Source organism: Aedes albopictus, chromosome 2 (genome assembly GCF_035046485.1).
Source record: "Aedes albopictus strain Foshan chromosome 2, AalbF5, whole genome shotgun sequence".
Classification (NCBI taxonomy): Eukaryota; Metazoa; Arthropoda; class Insecta; order Diptera; family Culicidae; genus Aedes; species Aedes albopictus.
The window spans coordinates 472,847,325-472,865,067 of NC_085137.1; the positions used below are offsets into that span (position 1 = coordinate 472,847,325).

Consider the following 17,743-nt stretch of genomic DNA (forward strand, 5'->3'; position numbering starts at 1 on the left):
GCTCGAAGCTTACATGCGACCCCCTGCTCTAGTGGTACCAAACCAAAGGTATCTAAACAGGGCAAAGGGGGTGCAAAAAGCGACAGCTTGGCCACAGAGGCGAAACTGGCGGGCCAGATCGCTACAGGGAAGAGAAACAACCCAAACTGTAACATCAAACGACATCCTGATGATCCGCAACATCCAAAGCCGGACAGTCGTCGTCCGGAAAAAAGCGGGATCCCCGGAAATGGCGACTAAAGTTCTGCAAGTGAATCTCCACCATGCTGAGAGCGCCACGAGTGTGCTCTGTGGGAGGTTCACCAAAGAGAATTTAACCGTGACCTTCATTCAACAGTCATGGGTTAATAAATCCAGAATATAAGGTATTCCACAACACTCATGTAAGTTGGTATATGATGACAGCCAGCTTTCTCCTAGAGCGGCTATTTTATTACATAACAACTGTAAATACTTTCCAATTTCAGAATTCATAAGAAGGGATATCGTAGCGGTCAGGATGGAGGTACCTTCCGCTAGAGGGTGTAGAGAGATCTTGGTGGTCTCGACATATTTCCCAGGTGACGTGGACGAAATCCCTCCTCCAGGAATAGCTGCGCTCGTAGCCTACAGCCACCGACACAAGATTTCCTTCGTCATAGGGTGCGACGCAAATGCACATCACACCGTAAGGGGAAGTACCAATATGAACACCAGTGGTGAGTACCTGTTAAGCCTGGAGCACATAGCGTCCGTTCCGTCGAGGTTTGCGTTTTTTTGACAGTTTTCACATGAGAAATGTGTCAAACTACTGTCACGCACACGCAAACGTATGAATTGTGTGGGGCACTTTACAGTTTCTCCCTTCCTAGAACATTGACATTTGTAATGTTGGTGACAAGCCTAGCCTGCGTTTGAAAACTCCATTCGTCAGGAAGTTTTGGACTTGACTCTATGTAGTCTGTCTATTTCTGATAATATAAAAAAGTGGCATGTTTATGAAGAAATATCGATGTCAGACCATAAGCACATCATCATCGAATGGGAGCCATTAAGCATGGAAATATTTCTTTTAAGCAATCAAAAGGTAAATTGGTCAATTAACATCTAAATTAACGGCTCATGCAAAATATATCGTTTTATCAAATCAAATTTGATAGATTTAAACATTTTATCACGGGGGTGAATCTTCGTCATGAAAAGCACTGCCCGTTTGATAGCTCAAAACTAGCGAACCTGGTGGTGGAAGTCAAGCTTTAGCCTGCTGCGAGCATACACGAAAAGAAATTTCCTAATTGAATGTATAAGAAAATGTTATATATTTTTGCCATTTAGCATTTCTAATATAAGCTATGTGGAAATCTAATCGAAAGTATTAGGCGCACATTTTCAAAAGTATAAGGTTATCTTATACCAGTCATAAGCTTTTAGATATGAAGAGTATAAGATTTGTTATACTATTCATAAGACACATGTTATGGAACATATAAGGATTTATTTTGATTATACATTGGTTTTCTTCTTATTTTTCTTCAATTTTCCGATATTACAATTGGATTTATAAATAATGAACGCAAATGGAAGATTATCTCTTCATTATATATAAGAAGCCTTAATTTTATTCCCAACACAAAAAGTAGGTAGAATATTCTTTTCTCACAGCTGTTTTGAAATCAGGTGCCGCATGTCCGTGAGTATGAGCTGTCCAAGCAACAGTGTCCATTTTATGTAACCTCTAACCTGTGCTCCAACGTTAGAATCTGCAATCGTCGAAAACTTCTCTGGGTTTTGCGAGCATCCTCATTCCTACGGATCATGGAAAAAAAATGAAATTAAACTTAAAAGTACATGGCAAAATAGCATTAATCTTACCTATTTGACTCTACGAGACTTTCCTTCAGAACCAAAGACGAAAACAAAAAAGTGCACAGCGTTCTCCGCACGGCACTCCACGCTGTCCTCCGCCATTGAAAATATTTTCAAAACCAAAACACAACAAAGGTATTAGATAAACCTAATACTTTTTTGTCATTAGACTTAAGAAATAAAATGTATAAGTTTTTGTTATACCGTCAATAAGATACACTAATACAGAAAATAAGGCAAGGTTATGAGAAACATAAATCGTGTGTTATGAATTTTAAAAGCCGTTTCTAATATAAAAAATAATTAGATTTTTTTACGTGTAGGGAGGCGGCGTAGCACGCTTTGATGATTTTTTTATTTTCCCATGGAAATTCATTCCAATCTAGTTTTCCAATTGACAATTTCACGACTTCCAGCTCGAAACTTCACATTTGTTCGAAGATACAGGGGATGGCCAAAATGTTTAGGATAGGCAACTTTATTTTCTCTCACAAAAAAAAATAAACATGCTATAACTTTTCATAGAGTGTATCAGAAAATCTCAAATTTTAACTGTTTGTCAACCTATTATATGTGCACCATTGGTACAAATTTGGGCTCGATTGATTAATGTTTACTTTCGCAAAGTTAGAACCGTTCGGGTAAAACACTATTTTTTAGACAACTCGTTTTTGAACTGTTATATCTCGGAAACCAGTGAACCGAATTGAATGAAATTTTGAACGTTCACTAACAATATGTATATGCTTCACAAGCTATTAAAACATAAGCACTTTTTAAACGTTGAAAAAAGTTATCATGGATTGACACTTTTTGGATTTTTCTCGAAAAAATTTTATTTTATTTTTACATCAATGTCAATAAATTTTAGTGTTGATATTAAGATTTTCCACTTCTGTTCTCAAGTTATCTCTAATCAGACATATTGGAGCCTATTAAGATTGAAGAAAGAAAACATTTAGTCATTTTTGTGTGATATTGTAAATTTGACTTATTTTCCTCTATTTGGGTAAAAATTTCAACCCGGTATAACTTAATTTGCCGTAAGAAAATATTACATTTTATCCCGTTGTATTAAGTATCAATATATTGTTGATAAACGTTAAAAAAATCATTCAATTCGGTTCACTGGTTTCCAAGATATGACAGTTCAAAAATGAGTTGTCTAAATAATAGTGTTTTACCCGAACGGTTCTTACTTCGCGAAAAGTTAATCAATCGAGCCCAAATTTGTACCAATGATGCACATAAAAAAGGCTGGCAAACAGTCAAAATTTGAGATTTTTTGATGCACTCTATGAAAAGTTACAGCATGTTGAATTTTTTGTGGGAGAAAAAAAGTTGCCTATCCCAAACATTTTGGCCATCCCCTGTACACATCTGTTCTGTGATTTTATGTTAGTATGTGAATTTGCATGCAACTTTTGGAGAGCGAGGAAATATTGTACCTAACGTAACACACTTAAAACTATCAAATTTGATTAGGTCAAACGAAATATTTTGCATGAATCGTTAATTTAGATGTTAATTGACCAATTTACCTTTAGATTGCTTAAACAAATATTTCCATGGCTTGCAGTCAAAAAAACCCAAAATCGCATATTTTGCCCCATATTTGAGGTATAGCTCAAAATTGTGACGTGATGGAGCAATTCTGTGTTCGGATTCGGATTCAGCAGCCAAAATCTGTCAGAGACATATAAGCTTGCATTTCTTTGACTTCCTTGGGCATAGAGTATCTTCGTGCCTGCCACACGATATACACATGCAAAATGGTCATTAGCAGAGGAAGCTCTCAGTTAATAACTGTGGAAGTGTTCATTGAACACTAAGCTGAGAAGCAGGCTTTGTCCCAGTGAGGACGTTACGCCAAGAAGAGAGAAGAGAGACATAAGTTTGCTCTTGAGACAGACCAAAAGTTAATTTTTGTCACGCTGTGTAATCAACGAAATTTCAACCTACCTTTGCCATTGACTAATTAGATGGAATCAAACACATGTAGACTTCTCTGCCCCTATACCACTGGAAATCGAATAATAGCGCGAAATATCACGTTTTAATTGCACTCCACTTACGATTTCACATTTTTTCTCGTTTTGCGTATGACGAAGACAACCGCACCAAAGCAGCAGCTAGCCGAATTGTTCTTCATCACCGTTCAATTTTCACTACGCCAGATTCACTTATTGAACTGACCTTCAATTCATACCACACAAAAGCTTTGTAGCACTTCAAAGTTGGATTTACCTGCTGCAGAATGCAGCAAATGCCGCCCGTTTATTGAAGTAAATATTGGCAATTATTGCTTTTTTCCGTCGGTAAATTGTAAACAAGCAGCTGTCTTCGTCCTTGGGAAGATGTAGGCAAACGTGTGCGTGGATTTTCTGCATGCGAAACATTGTATTTTACAAACACATAGAAAGATTTCTTCGCTGCACTGTGATGGCGTTTTATGATCTTTTGAGTGGGTCAAAAATATTAACCGAAATATTTTGGTCCATATTCTAAAACAACATCTATCTCAATTTAAAAGCTCAATAGTATTTTGAAAACATGATTTGATTTGGATAGCGATGAATTTGACTGACATACACAAATGAGTCTCTAGTTAGCCTACTAGTGGTTAAGGCTATGGATCGCCAATCCGAAGACGGCGAGTTCAATATTGCCTCACAATATACAATTAATAACTGTGGTAGAAATAAAATTTATGTTGGGCCCGAAATATATGTGGACTACATGGAAATACAGGGTGTTAGGTTCCTGAGTGCAAATTTTTTAAAGAGTGATAGAGGACCATAAATAGTGAAAAAAATTGTTCTACGCATATGGTTAAATCTCAACCGTTACGTAGTTATTGAACTTCCCATGTTTTGTCTCTTAGGGCCGATTTCTTCACCTCGGCTTAACCGGTAAGCCAGGCTTACCCATACAGTTAAACCTGGCTTAACGCTTAAGCCAGGGTGAAGAAATCGCCCCTTATTGCCTTAACTGGCTATAACTTGAAAATGGTCAAACTTATCGCAGTTTTTTACCCTTATTCGAAAGATTACACTAGGCAGCATCCATTTATTACGTAACGCAAAAATAGTCATTTTTGGACCCCCCCTACCCCTCCGTAACGCTTTTTTGTATGAAAACCCCAAAATTTTTGTATGGGCCGTAACGCTTGGCCATACTCCCCTCCTCCCCCTATAGCGTTACGTAATTTGTGGACGGCGCCCTAGTTTACAGCATTTTTGAACTCGGTAAGCTGATAATCGTTTTTGGTTTAGAATCATGTCCTGAGTTCGAAAACGAGAAGGAAAAAAATTACAGTAGAGCGGATTTTTTTTTCGACTTTCCATACAAGGTTGATGATTTTAAATCGACTTTTGTATTATTTTTAAGCAAAGTCGCTCACTTCACACATCTCAATCTCCGTAATCAACGCTCCGATTGAGCTGAATTTTTTACTGTAACTCGCCTACATATGATATGTCAAATTAACGTTTAGAAAGAATTTTTATATTGTTTTTTTTCTTTTTGGAAATTTTGCTAAAACTTAAGGAGATCGTCCCCAAAATTCGCCAATATCTTGAATTTCATCAATCTGACGCAAAACCTCCATTCAGATGATCGAATCGTATTATATTCAGCTTTGAAGTTATGGAAAAAAGATTTAAAATTGGTTGAACAAAACGCAAGATATTTGAATTTTAATAAATTCCATATTTTAAAAAGTTGTAAAACTCGATATTGAGCTAAAACTGAAAAACTGTTCTACTTTAAATTTTTTGAAGCACGGTTTCGAAATCAGCGCTAAATTATGCTTCAAAAATTTTGGTCGTTGACAGAAGTTCACGACTTTCGTTTTATTTTGTAAACCAGAAACTTAGTAACCTGCGATTCCTTACGACGTAACCAGGAAGCATTTTAATATGTAGGGGGATTAGGGGCATAATGGACACCCTAAGCAAATGAGTACGTTTGGCCTGTACAGCAGACAAAAACTTAACATATTATCAGTTGGCCTACAACTTTAACTTGTTTCCTACGTATTTCAATCGTTTACAGCTGGTAGAATGTCATTATTGAGAAGAAATAATGAATTGAAAACCGTGTGTTTTTTGGGGCTGGCAGGAAAGGTACGGGGTGAAATGGACACCCATCGGGGCATAATAGACACCCCTGCATATTTTATGCTGTATCTTTGAGAATATCGACCAGTTAAGTAATTTGCCTACGGAGATCAATACCAAAGATATAATACTCCATCTTAGACGAGTTTACATAACTTCAAAGTTAATTAAATAAATTTTAGGCTAAAATAATCGGATTGATTTTTTTAAACTCTTTAAAACGCCTAACAGTATGCAATGCGCGTACATCCATTCATAATTGCCAGTGTTCATTTCGCCCCGAATCGATTACAACATTGAAATAGCTATTTTCAGTAAGTTCTGATCAAAAATATATTACTTCATCCATTGCTAAATCTGCGTATACATGTAGATAAGCTAATAATTCACTTGTTTGTATGGTGGACACACTCAAACACTCGTAATGCCTTATTTACTGCTGCTTCGAAATTGTAAGAAATCCACCATATGAAAAACATTCTTCAATTTCAATTATATTTTCGTTATTTTGAACGAATATAAATGGTACTTTTGAAAAATAGAACAATGACTTGTTCCTTTACACTTATGCATTAAACGTTTTACATAAAAGTCAACGGTTTCGGCAAAAACAGGGGTGTCCATTTCACCCCGGGTGTCCATTATGCCCCTAATCCCCCTATATGCGCCTAGGCGTCATCCACAAATTACGTAACGCTCTAGGGGGAGGGGGGGAGTATGGCCGAGCGTTACGGTCCATACAAAAATTTTAGGATTTTCATACAAAAAAGCGTTACGCAGGGGGGAGGGGGGGTCTAAAAATGCCAGTTTTAGCGTTACGTAATAAATGGATGCTGCCCTATAGTGCTTCCTCACAGCAGGTTTTGGCAAAATAACGGGCTGCCTGAGTGCAGCACCTTCAGGAACGTCGTATCAAAAAGTCAAAGAAGCGTAACGCCTCGTCGAGCAAAACAAAACAAAAATAGATTTACGTCCGCTCCTCGCTCTTCGCGCTTCCTCGTCCTTGCACACTCCAGCTGATGTTTGATAGTACTTTTTTTGCATATTTTAATAGTTATTTGGATTTGAACTTACGATCCAGAGATTATTTGTCCATGTTTGCTGCTTAAGTTTTTGTTGCACGCTACAGGATATGCCACAGCTGTTCCGATGGCGTGCGCTGATTTAATCCCCAATATAAAGAATAATTCGGAAGCAGCTGCAGTTCCAACACCCAAAACTTGTTTTCTGTGCACAAAGCATTTTCGTTCCCTCTTCGATCTAGCATATGGATTCCCTCTTCCGCATAATTTTATGACCCGCCAAAGCATTCACCGATTCGGTACATACTTTTCGACGAAATGATACATGGTAATTGTTCGATGGTCATGTTCCTAATCTAAACCAGCTGCAGCAATGTTTTCTGTGGAGCTTTTGGATGAGTACGGGAAAACCAAGGGAAAAATGAATAAGGAACTCAGATGTACAAATATGTCAACAGAGGCATAGACTATGTGAAAAAGAGACAACATGCGTTATCAAACACGTAACATATCTTCTATACTCTTTGCTCTTAGCATTTGAAGAGCAGTTAAAAAGCATTCTGAATGCTTCCAGGCGAAAACACCTCAAGCAGTTGAAGTGCCAATTAACAGCCAAAAGCTTTTGAGCAGCACAGCTTATGCTAATTCAAGGCAGCTATGCATTCGAACTGCTTATGTAGGGCAGCAAGCAGTTCAAATGCTTAATACGGTCTGCTTCACGGCTTATCCAAATGCTTAGTGGTTACCTGGGATGATGTGGGAATGTTGGCAATGCTACCCTATGCCACACAAATTCACCCAACGCGGGGGCAATCCAGTGAATACAAGATTCCATTGCCAACCAGATCATTTATACTGAAGTTATTCCCTGCCTCCGCCGGAAGCCGACCAGCTTTAGCCCGACCGACCAAAGCACCCGTTGGGGTATTAGACCTCTTTTTGATTCCGGAATCTCAAAGTCTTCGAGTGGGGGCCCGGGCGGGACTTGTTGTGCGCCCCAAATTGCGATGGCTAGACTGGATAAAACTGTTCGCTGAATAATCGGATTGTGATAACCGCTAAATATACAAAATTTTCCTGTTTCTTCAACGCGTTCTTCCATTTCCCCCTGAGTGAAACCAGCACCCCACATACCCCGTCCACTTAAGCGGGCCCCACACGAGCATTAAACTTAATCAATATTGGTTCGTTTTGTCAAAATTTTCATCAAACCTTCAGCTTAATTGAAAGATTTTCCAAAAACATATTGGGAAAACCATGAGTTTGATGAAAATTTCGACAAAAACTATCGTTATGGATGAAGTATTGATGCTCGTGTGGATCCCACATTAGATTTGCGACCCCAATGGCTTTTAGGCACGCAGACTAGGGGTTGTGAGATCCAAGGTTCGGAAACGATGGCTTAAAGGGTTCGAAAAGCCGTACAAGATGGAAAGAATTTGATCGAGTCGATTAAGATAGAAACTTAAATCGTATTTTTCTTTTATGACGATCAAGCTGAAGATTTTCAGATAATTTTTGAGAATTTTACGGTAGTAGCCTTCGAAGCCGGTGCTGTCTGCATGCCGGTCTTTTTCACTTTTCTCCGAAATGATCTATTTTGATTGACACATTGGATTTTGTTTGTTATCATGAACTACTACATCATCGTGAGCTGCTATGTCACAAAGTAAGTTAAAAATAAGGTTATCAGCCAAACGTCAAACTTGGGTATCGGGGACCAAATGTAGTACTAGAAGTGGTACCCAGTTTGAGACTGAGTGTTACGACTTTATTTGGACTTTGATCAAATGGCATCTTTGAATCGATTGGTTTAGTTAAATAACTAAGTTTTTGAGAGCAAAATAGCGAATAATAGTGTGTTTCAATTGGTTTTTGTGAATTATCTTTGAAACATGCGTATTAAATTAAAATTGTGGCCCCTGTTCCACTCTACAATTCGCTTTCTGACACCAAACTTCTAGCTCTTATCATTTTCTTGCAATTTCGATTTAAATGTGCGGCACAGTGCGCAAAAAAGTGCTTACCGACCCTAACAGTTGCAAATTTATGATCTGAAATGTGATGTTTAAATCAAAATTGCAAGAAAACGATAAGAGATAGAAGTTTGATGTCAAATACCGAATTATAGAGTGAAACAGGGACCACAACTTTGCCTAAGAGAGAATTTCAAATTATTACGCATTTTTCAAAGATAAGTTAAAAAAACAAATTAAAACACAGTACTTTTAAGTTATAAGCTCTAAAAAACTTAGTCATTTAACTAAACCAATCGATTCAAAGATGCCGTTTGATAGAAAATTCAATAAACTTTCGAATAAGGGTAAAAAGTTATAGCCAGTCAAGGCAATAAGAAACAAAAACATGGGAAGTTCAATTTTTTTCACCATTTATGGTACTCTATCACCCTTAAAAAAGTTTGCACTCAGGAACCTATTCATTTCATTTATTTAGTTCACATCAAATTCATGATAATACTGAATCAACAATTTGCCGCCATAATACTCGATTTGCAGCTGCAGCTCTCCATCCTCGGTCACGCCCAACACTCGTCAGATCTCGCTCCACCTGGTCCGCCCATCGTGCTCTCTGCGCTCCACGCCTTCTTGTACCAACCGGATGGTTAGCAAACACCAACTTTGCAGGGTTGTTGTCCGGCATTCTTGCAACATGCCCTGCCCACCGTATCCTTCCAGCTTTGGCCACTTTCTGGATACTGTGTTCGCCGTAAAGTGCAGCGAGCTCGTGGTTCATCCTTCTCCGCCACACACCGTTCTCCTGCACACCGCCGAATATCGTCCTTAGCACCCGTCGCTCGAAAACTCCGAGTGCTTGCAGGTCCTCCTCGAGCATCGTCCATGTCTCGTGTCCGTAGAGAACCACCGGTCTTATTAACGTCTTGTACATGGTACATTTGGTGCGGGGGTGAATCTTTTTTGACCGCAGTTTCTTCTGGAGCCCATAGTAGGCACGACTTCCACTGATGATGCGCCTTCGTATTTCACGACTCACGTTATTGTCAGCCGTTAGCAAGGAACCGAGGTAGACGAATTCTTCTACCACCTCGAAAGTATCCCCGTCTATCGTAACATTGCTGCCAAGGCTTGTCCTGTCTCGCTCAGTCCCATCTACCAGCATGTACTTTGTCTTAGCCACATTCACCACCAGTCCGACCTTTGCTGCTTCACGTTTCAGGCGGGTGTACTGTTCTGCCACCGTTCCAAATGTTCTGGCAATAATATCCATGTCATCCGCAAAACAAATTGGCTGGATTTCGTGAAGATCGTACCCCGGCTGTTGAGCCCGGCTCGTCGCATAACACCTTCCAGGGCGATGTTGAATAGTAGGCAGGAAAGTCCATCACCTTGTCGTAGTCCCCATCGAGATTCAAATGAACTGGATAGCTCACCCGAAATCCTTACGCTGTTCTGCACACCGTCCATCGTTGCTCTTATCAGTCTAGTCAGCTTCCCGGGAAAGCTGTTCTCGTCCATAATTTTCCATAGCTCTGTGCGGTCGATACTGTCGTATGCCGCTTTGAAGTCGATGAACAGGTGATGCGTTGGGACCTGGTATTCACGGCATTTCTGGAGGATTTGCCGTACGGTGAAGATCTGCTCCGTTGTCGACCGGCCGTCGATGAAACCGGCTTGGTAACTTCCCACGAACTCATTTACTTTAGGTGAAAGACGACGGAAGATGATCTGGGATAGCACTTTGTAGGCGGCATTCAAAACGGTGATCGCTCGAAAGTTCTCACACATTAACTTGTCGCCTTTCTTGTGGATGGGACAGATTATCCCTTCCTTCCACTCCTCCGGTAGCTGTTCGGTTTCCCATATCTTGACTACTAACTGGTGCAGACAGGTGGCCAACTTTTCCGGGACCATCTTGATGAGTTCTGCTGCGATACCGTCCATACCAGCCGCTTTGTTGTTTTTGAGCTGGTGGATGGCATCCTTAACTTCCCTCAGCGTGGGAGTTGGTTCGTTCCCGTCCTCTGCTGCACCAACATAGTCATTTCCTCCGCTACCTTGGTCCTCCGTGCCTACATTCTCTTCGCCATTCAGGTGCTCGTCGAAGTGCTGCTTCCACCTTTCGATCACCTCACGTTTGTCCGTCAGGAGGCTCCCTTCCTTATCCCTGCATATTTCGGCTTGCGGCACGTAGCCTTTGCGGGATGCGTTGAGCTTCTGGTAGAACTTGCGTGTTTCCTGTGAACGGCACAGCAGTTCCATTTCCTCGCACTCCGCTTCTTCCAGGCGGCGCTTTTTCTCCCGGAAGAGACGGGTCTGCTGCTTCCGCTTCTGTCTGTATCGCTCCACATTCTGTCGGGTTCCATGCTGCAGCATTACCGCCCGCGCTGCATCCTTCTCCTCCAGAACCGCTCTGCACTCCTCGTCGAACCAATCGTTTCGTCGACTCCGTTCTACGTACCCGATAGTGCTCTCGGCTGCGTTGTTGATGGCTGCTTTCACTGTACTCCAGCAGTCTTCTAGAGGGGCCACATCGAGCACACCCTCGTCCGGTAACGCTGCCTCGAGATTCTGCGCGTATGCGGTGGCGACATCCGGTTGCTTCAGTCGCTCTAGATCGTACCGGGGCGGCCGCCGGCAATGTACATTGTTAATAACGGAGAGTTTTGGGCGCAGTTTAACCATCACCAGGTAGTGATCGGAGTCGATATTAGCGCCACGATAGGTCCTGGCGTCGATAATGTCGGAGAAGTGCCGTCCATCAATCAGAACGTGGTCGATCTGCGATTCCGTTTGTTGTGGTGATCTCCAGGTGTAACGATACGGGAGGCTGTGCTGGAAGAAGGTGCTACGAATGACCATGTTCTTGGAGGCGGCGAAATCGATGAGGCGTAGGCCATTTTCGTTCGTCAGCTGGTGGGCGCTGAACTTTCCAATCGTCGGTCTGAATTCCTCCTCCTGGCCTACCTGAGCGTTTAGATCCCCTATGATGATCTTGACGTCGTGGTTTGGGCAGCGGTCGTACTCGCGTTCGAGCTGCGCGTAAAATGCATCTTTGTCATCATCAGTGCTTCCGGAGTGAGGGCTGTGCACGTTTATTATGCTAATGTTGAAGAATCGGCCCTTGATCCTCAACCTGCACATTCTTTCGTCGATCGGCCACCAACCGATCACGCGCCTCTGCATGTCGCCCATCACTATAAAAGCTGTTCCCAGCTCACGTGTGTTGCCGCAACTCTGGTAGATGGTATGATTACCTCTAAACGTTCGCACCATAGATCCTGTCCAACACACCTCCTGCAGCGCTACGATTCCGAACCCGCGGTCCTTTAGTATATCGGCGAGTATGCGGGTGCTCCCGATGAAGTTGAGAGATCTGCAGTTCCACGTACCGAGCTTCCAATCGCAAGTCTCTTTTCGTCGCTGTGGTCGTCGCCATTGGTATCGGTTCGCATTCTTCTCTTGTTGATTTTTCGGTGCTAGTCTTTTTTACGGCTGGCTCGCAGGGCCTGACACCAACCCACTAACCCAGGGAGCTGGGCTTACCTTCCCGGAAGCTACGGGTTCTGCATTGGCATTTCCTCCAACTACAGTGCTAAATAGCTAGGCTCGAGCGCCAGTCTTCGCCGGGGGTGGTGTTTTTAATGGGCGCCCAGGAGATAATATTTTACCTGAGCTTCCGCTCAGGAACCTAACACCCTGTATAATTCGATGAACAATGATTCAATCCTATTATTTCAAGGAATAGGTAATTGTTTTTCAATGTTTTTCTACATGATATGAAAGCTAATTTACAAATAAGTCATTGAATGAAACCAAACTGACCATGAGCCATTGAGCGAGCTGCAAGAATAAACTTTATCATAATTGGTCGGCGCTTAGTATGACGGGAATTAGATAAAAACCATACCTCTAACGGCAGTCAATGGAGAAAATTTAATTTTCTATCAAAATTAGTTGTTTTCTGAAAAAAAAAAACACATGCTTCAAAAAATCAGCTCTTTCAAAAGACAGCGATATTATCAACCATGCGCCTCCACTAAATTTGCTCAATGAAAAAATCGGCCACTAAAGGCATCCCATATTTACCAATTCTATAAACCCATCATTTACGATCAGTGAGTAAAATTATTTCAACGTAAAGCCAAACGTCTCACTAACTTTTGCCAGAGTCTCAGTCCACCGCTCATCGACGTTCATTCCCATATACATTCTCACTGCGATAATAACAAGTACAGTACTGAATAGTGCATTCGTTACTATTCCTAGTTTTCCTAGAACTGAATCGTTTGTTCACAGATTCGAATGAAATTTTGGTAAAACTTCAGACAACATCCAAACTTGAATTCGACATTTATTTTTCGTATTTTTTTTCTTTCATGGGCCATGGCTCATGGGCAAAGGCATGTTTATTTTATTTACACAAATTAGTTTGGCTTGTTGAAGAACACCATTAGTCTAGAATTTCATATTTTTAGGATGAACTGACAACTTTTCAAAAAAGTGTTTTAAATGGGTAATAAATTAGTGAGATCTTGTTGTTTAAGGTTGACCATTTCGTATCAAATAATGTGAAGTTGCAAATGTCATGGCCAATACTGTGTGTAAAGCATGCTCCACGATGCCATGCCAAAGCAAATATCACACAGTGAAAGAATAATCAAGAATATTGAATCGTTTGCACTAGTAGAAGCGAGTATCGCAAACAATCCATATTCGAGTGAGTCGAGTGCGAATGAAAAGAAACATTGACAGCCGTTCGTCGGTGGTGAATATCGTCCGTCGTCGTCGTCGTCGTCATCGAGTGAATTTTCCTTCTGTCGTCGTCGTCGAACGGCCGCGAATTTTCCGACCCACCGCTCACTCGAACTGGAGGAGGCGCCCCAGCCAGGAGGAGGTCAGTGCCGCGCTCGGTGTGTTTATCTCGCGTGTGCGTGTGTTCTGCGCTCGATAGGGACAGAATAGTGCATTTTGCGAATCATTTTCATAGCGTACAATACGGCGGTGGAAGATCGAATCCGAAGAGAAGGCGTTTGGTCTTCTGATTTGTGATTGTCGTCGTTGGGGCGTAAAAGTTTTTGGCCAGCTTTGAGCCTTCTTCGGTGGTGAGGACGAAAAAAAATAAAACACAGTGTAGTCATTTTCTTTCGTCCCTTTGACAGTGTGCGAGTGCGACGGGTAGCAGATTTTCCACAGTGAAACGGTGTATTTCGGAGTGAGTTTCAGAGTGAGACGGGGAATCTCAAATTGCGTGCTGGGGAATAGGGTGGTCCTCATTTTGATTGTTGTAGGTTGTTATAGGTAAATTTATAAAATAATGAAAAATTGAACATTAATTTAATCACATATTTTGTTAAATGCTAAGCTTGAACATTGCAAAATCTATTTATAAAAAAAAAACAAAATCTGATTTCAAATTATTGAAAAAAGAAACATGAATTAATAATGTAAACTACATTTTTCGCAGATGTTATACCATTTTTCCACATTCTGAAAAAAAATGGAAAACCATAGATTGGCATGAAAATTTATATAACAGGGAAAATCCTGGAATAAATACTCAGGAGATTTTTCGAAAAATCATTGGCATTTGATGATGAGCAAAATATACAGATTGTACCGGTAGACTGGAAGATAAATTTTCATAAAACGTTCAAAACACATTCTTGAAAAACATTGAGTCCAATGATTTTTTTACATGAAAATTGCATTTCTGAAAAAAAAACTATAATATGCTTCAATTTTACTTCAGCGGATTTCATGTTACAATTTTCAGTATTAACCCTTCAGGACGCCGTTATAAAAAGTACAACAATGCCAAAAAACCTCGCTAGTCGTATACAGCACAAGCGCTGTGCACTAAAAGCCTAAAACAGCCAAAGGTTATCTTTTTTTTTTGTTTAACCACAGTACTATCGTAGTTTAAATTTCTAGATTTACTTAGAATGCTATAGGAGAGTTTCCGAAGCAATTTCCGTCAGAAACGTGCGCGAAATCAGCAATTTGGGAGTATTCGTGAAACATTTGTTTGAATGATTTTCAGGAAAAGTTCTCAGAATTGTTGTTTCCAGTTCAAAATAATTTTTAGGTTAATTTTGTGTTGAAATTTTAAGACACAACAAAAAGGACTTATCCGAAGTACATATCTTATTCAAATTCATTCTGACTATTTAGTAAAAATCCAAAAATATTTTTGATTATCTTTAACTATTTTCAAACTATTTTTCAAATATTCTTCAGGGAAATCCTCTTTGCTTCATTCATATTTTTTATTGACATTTCTGAAATTTTGTGAGCATATTCATTTTTGTTTATTTCCTTTAAATTTCTTTATTTTTATTTATTTCTGCAGAAATCCAATTGTGTTTGGCTTGTTTTTCTTGAAAATATGATTGACGGGTTGTGACTGATATTATAATACCAAAAACATGTACAGATATTTCGCTAGGAATTCATTAAGAAACTTGTAAATAAAAAAATTGAATGTCTGATGAAATCTGCGGTCAATATAAGCGCAATATTTCAAAAAACCAATACCTTTTAACAATATCTGAAGATCAAGAGAAAAACAGAAAAATAGAGCCTTTCAGCCGGAAATCACAATTTCGTCTTGTTTTTATATTTTTTAATTTATCTTAAACTAGCTGTCCCCGGCAAACTTTATCTTGCCTACTGCGTTTTTTGACGTTTCAAGTTCCTAGCCTGTGCAGTTGTCACAATTTTTCAAAACTGCGTCCAGAAAGCATCAAGAAGTTAATCAAAACTGAAAACAGTGCTGTAATGGTTCATTACGCAACGCAAATCAGTGCTGTAATGAACCATTACAGCACTGTTAATTTGGTGTGGGAAAGTAGGCCTTTTCATATCAGATTTGCGTGAGGTAAAACAGCCTATTACGATGAGAAATTGCAATAAAAACAATTTAAGATATGATTGATATACCAATCAAGAAACAATAGAAGCAACGTAAGTACTAATTGTTAGACAATGGACTCATATATACCTGAATACATCCAAAAAGTTAACACTGATATTTTCAACAAAACAAATTTCAACAATTTTTAGCATTCTAAGCTACATATATCAGGTATCAGAAGGCCGGCTCCAGAGGCACGTTATCCTCCAAAGATAAAAAAAAAACAAACAATAGAACAAATATGGCAAGACAATCAACTGCATTTAAAGATATATGTTTGCTCTAGATATGAAAGTAAGATTTGATGAAGACAGAACCGGCGAGTTGTATAAAATAATTGATTATCGAGGATATTCCTTCAAAAGTTTCTACGAGAATTCCTTCAGTAGTATCTCCGGGAGATTTTTAATTAGTTTCTCCGAAAACTATTTCTTGAATTTCACTGGAGATACCTCCAGGAGTTTAATCAAAAATTCATCCATTAGTTCATCCGTACAGTGTATCAAACAATTGTCCGTACACCAAATTTTTTGTCAAAATAATTTTTCATTCAAATGATTTTAACCTTTTTATGCGTCAATCAAAAACGCTGAAATTTTGACCAATCTTGAATCATATATTAAAGCTCCATTGGTAATATTTTGAGCGATATCGACTAAGTTTTCTGAAAGTTATAAAACTTTTAGTAAAACTTATAAGATTTTTGAACATATTTCTTAAACATTATATCTCAATATGTACTCGATGAATTTTTTTCATTTTTTTGTGTTACATCTTATACCTATAAAAAGTTATAAGCATTGGAATGAAAAAAATATTTTGACCAAAACATTACTGTACGGACAATTGTTTGATACACTGTATCTGCAAGAACATAAATGGGTCATTCCACGCCAAGTGACCGACCGCTTGCAATCGACCATCACGGATTTGAACCAAATTTGGTTGAAACATTTGTTTAGATGGAAAAAGAAAAAATCCAAATTTTGGTGCCGATCGGATCACCCCTCGGCCCGTGGCAGCACCCCTCGTTTTGGCCGATATGAAAATTATACCTATCCTCTCTTTCTTTTATTTTTATCATTGAAACGATTGCACCTACACATTTTCGACCTTCGGCATTTTTAAAGGAAATTGTTCAGGGAATCCAGAAAAAAATATTATTTTTGTGATACAGTGTTGCCAGATATCATATTTTTCAGTTTTAAAACTAAAAATCGATTTTTCTCATTTTGATTTTAAAAATTTTGATTCCATCGTGTTTATCAGACGTTTTTCTATCGAAAAAGTTTAACTCCCCAAGGTAATTTGCGTCGTTCCTGAGATATAGCGTTTTTAAGAAAAAATATTCATTTTTTTCATATAAAGTATCATATAAAATCAGGTGCAGTTTATAAATTTCGTAAAAAAAACATTTTTCGATGCCATATAATCACGTTTTGAGCTGATTTGAACAATATCGAGTATAAAAAGGATTAAAAAAATTGTGACAGTGTTGCCAGTTTACCTTTTTTATTATACCATGAAACCTAACCTTCAACTGATTGACAATGTACAGGTTATTCTGGAAAATCGCACCATGGGTGTTGCAAGATGTGTGTGCAAGATAAAAACAATACACATCTTCTCTAACGACCCTGTTGTTGACCTTTTCTTCACAGACAAACAGACGTAACACCTAGAAATTTTTTCGCGAAAATCCATCGGCTAGTTCACACTAGGTGAAACGTCTAACGCTTAGAAAAATGATGTGCGCACCTCTGGTTGTGAAAGCTACAACTATAAAGGTTTAAAAAGATCGTTAAAACCGTGGTCGTTGGATTTTTTTCCAATGTTACGTCTATTTGTCTGTGTTTTCTTGTT

General features: G+C 39.3%; 1 protein-coding gene across 16 annotated transcripts in view; it reads left to right on the forward strand.

The window, feature by feature from the left end:
- The first annotated feature begins 13,601 nt into the window (after positions 1-13,601).
- The window catches only part of LOC109414816 (calmodulin-binding transcription activator 1), a 634,609-nt gene continuing 630,467 nt past the window's right edge, over positions 13,602-17,743 (forward strand). For 4 of the 16 annotated variants that reach the window (XM_029870775.2, XM_062854078.1, XM_029870780.2 and 1 more), the window contains exon 1: positions 13,602-14,069. The gene's annotated coding sequence lies outside the window, so the exon portion shown is untranslated. Of the gene's footprint in view, positions 14,180-17,743 lie in introns of all 16 variants that reach the window. The other 12 variants (XM_062854066.1, XM_062854068.1, XM_062854075.1 and 9 more) reach the window with 7 other exon arrangements.